Consider the following 2,485-nt stretch of genomic DNA (forward strand, 5'->3'; position numbering starts at 1 on the left):
ATTTCTGTCTCTCTGTCGATGCTCTCACCTGTACACGCGTCGCCTGCTGGTTTCGCTCGGTCCCTGGTGCGTGTCTCCGTCAGCTCCTGGAGCGCGTGCGGGACGGTCACTGCACAGTCGGTGTCGCGGAGGCTGAGTCTGACTGAGGGATAATTTCTGTCAACGTCTTCTGTTCTTCCGAATGAGCCGTATCTTCCTGTTTCTTTATAAGCCTCGGGATTGTGATGTTTTGTTGGAAGTCAGGGCTCTGACTATCTCAGCGCAGTAATCTAGAAGCCAGACCTCCCTTCCAGAACCTGCTGCTCTCGTCTCTCGTTTTCCTTCTTTTCCATTGCTGACGGCTGCGGTGTCCCTCGATTTTGAGACGCTTCTAAACGAGTTTTGCAAAGACTATCTCTGGTCACGTGTGACCACTGGGGTCTCTTCCTTCCACGCGTGCTCAGCCAGTGTTCGACGGGATTTCCTCGGCCGCCGGGACCTCTCCCGGCACCCACAGCTGGATCTGGCCAAGGCTCCCACCGGGACAGGCGTGTTCTGAGCCCAGGGCTCGGCCTCGGGGGAAACGTCGCCGGGCGCGAGTGCGGCTTTCCTCAGCTCCCGTGGACGTGGCTGCTCTTGCCTGTCCTCGTTTCCTGAAGACCCTCCCAGGGCTTGTGGACGCCTTAGGTGGCCCGTCGTGCCCACTCATCGTCTCCCGCCAGGCGTCTGCGGGGCTTTGGCCTCTTGAAGCTCTTGCAGGCAGCGCCCACACCTGTCTCACCGAGTTCCGCACAGGTCAGAGTAGACATGCACGGACCTGGCAGGTGTCGTCTGCTCTGCTGCTCCCGGTTTAGGGGAGACTGGCCCCTTGACGCCCCAAACCTCCGAAGCACAGGGGAGGGGGGTGCAAAGCTGAGTGAAAATTCTGAAAGCTTCCCCACCATTTTGAGGATGGATTTTTCTTGATTGGACAGTAGCTTGATGTCTGCAAACCTTTGCCTGCCTTCCGGAGCTCTGACAAAATCGGTTCAGATACTTTCTCCTTATTTTTTCAGTGTTTCTCTAGAGAATGGGAGCTTGGAGCTTCCTAGTCCGCTATTTTGCTGGCTGACGTATTTTTCTGAAGGATTTATTCTGAAATCGAGTCCATGAGTCTATACCAATGTAAATGAAAAATGAGAAATAAATAAATGGGAAAGAAGAGAAAGCTCTTTCTACCGTGGGTGCCAACTAAGCAAAGTGGAAGGAACTAGAGCCTCACCAATAGGTACTAGTGCCAATGAGGGCTCGGCCAGCTCAGGGGATGTCTACACGGTCTCCGAGCATCTCCCGCAGGGAGTTCACGGGCACCTTCCAGTGGAGACACTTGGTGGACACCCCGAACCCAGGGATGAAGGCTGATATCACAGTGATGGTCCCTCAGACACGCATGCAGCTTCACACGGCGGTGGCCCCGGCGAGGCCTGAGGAAACTGCAGGCAGACCAGGTGTGGCTGCCGCCACCACGGCCAGCCGCCCTGCCACGCGAGCCCACGGCCAGGAAGCACAGGGCGAGGCCGGGGACAGGCTCCGGACAGAGGAGAGAGGGTCCCTCTCGGGAGTGTGTCCCGCATCGAATCCTGAGGCGGGAAGAGGGAGTGACTGCGATGGACGTGGCCAGGACAGGGGCACCTGAGTCCAGCAGACGCCCGCGTACACGGGGTGGCGGGGCACCTCCTAGACGCCAGTGGTTCAGGAGAACTGTAGATGCAGAGAGAGGGAGAGACAGTAACGCACGTGGAGCAAAGCACAGGTGCTGCTGAGTCTGGGGGAAGGTGTGCAGGTCTCTCTTCTACTCTTGCAACTTACCTGAGAGTTCAAAACCACGTCAAAGTAAAAAGTTTCCCAGGAAGCTCCGGCGTGCTGCAGTTTGCAGAAGGAACCGGAGGGCGGCCAGAGAGGGGCGCTGCAGCAGCAGGACCGGGACGTAGCGGCGAGGCAGGAGCAGGGAGGGGCGAGGAGGAAAAGGGGAGACGCTGGGGAAGTGGGGGCGGCCGTCTCTGGCAGAGTCACCCCAAGCTGGCAACAGGGCCGGGGGCTTGGGACGCCGGGGCCAGGCCCACGACAGGTGCTCGTGGGGCCCTGGCCCAGCCCCGGTGAGTCTCCGCACCGCACGCAGGGCCAGGGGCTTGGGCGGTTCACGTGGTGGGCGGGCGTGGCCCGGGCAGGCAGGGAGGATGTGGGGCGGGTGTGGGCAGAGGATGAGCCAGGTTCCCCCCGTGTTTGCTCAGGATTAAGACAACGGGGGGTAGAGCACATGGGGGGGGCCGCGGTGCCCGGCCCCAGCCAGAGGGTGCCAGCGCCAGCGGGCAAACAGGCCCCCCTTCCCTCCAGGAACCCCAGCGTTGACACGGCGCCCAGGGGCCCTGCGAGCCCCACACGCTGGCCATCTTCCCTGGCGGCCTGGAGCCAAGCGAGGCTCCTGGGACCAAGGCCAGCCGGGCACCCGCACCAGCCCCCAGCCTGC

This window comes from Propithecus coquereli, unplaced genomic scaffold (genome assembly GCF_000956105.1).
Source record: "Propithecus coquereli isolate 6110/MARCELLA unplaced genomic scaffold, Pcoq_1.0 Scaffold377, whole genome shotgun sequence".
Taxonomy (NCBI): Eukaryota; Metazoa; Chordata; class Mammalia; order Primates; family Indriidae; genus Propithecus; species Propithecus coquereli.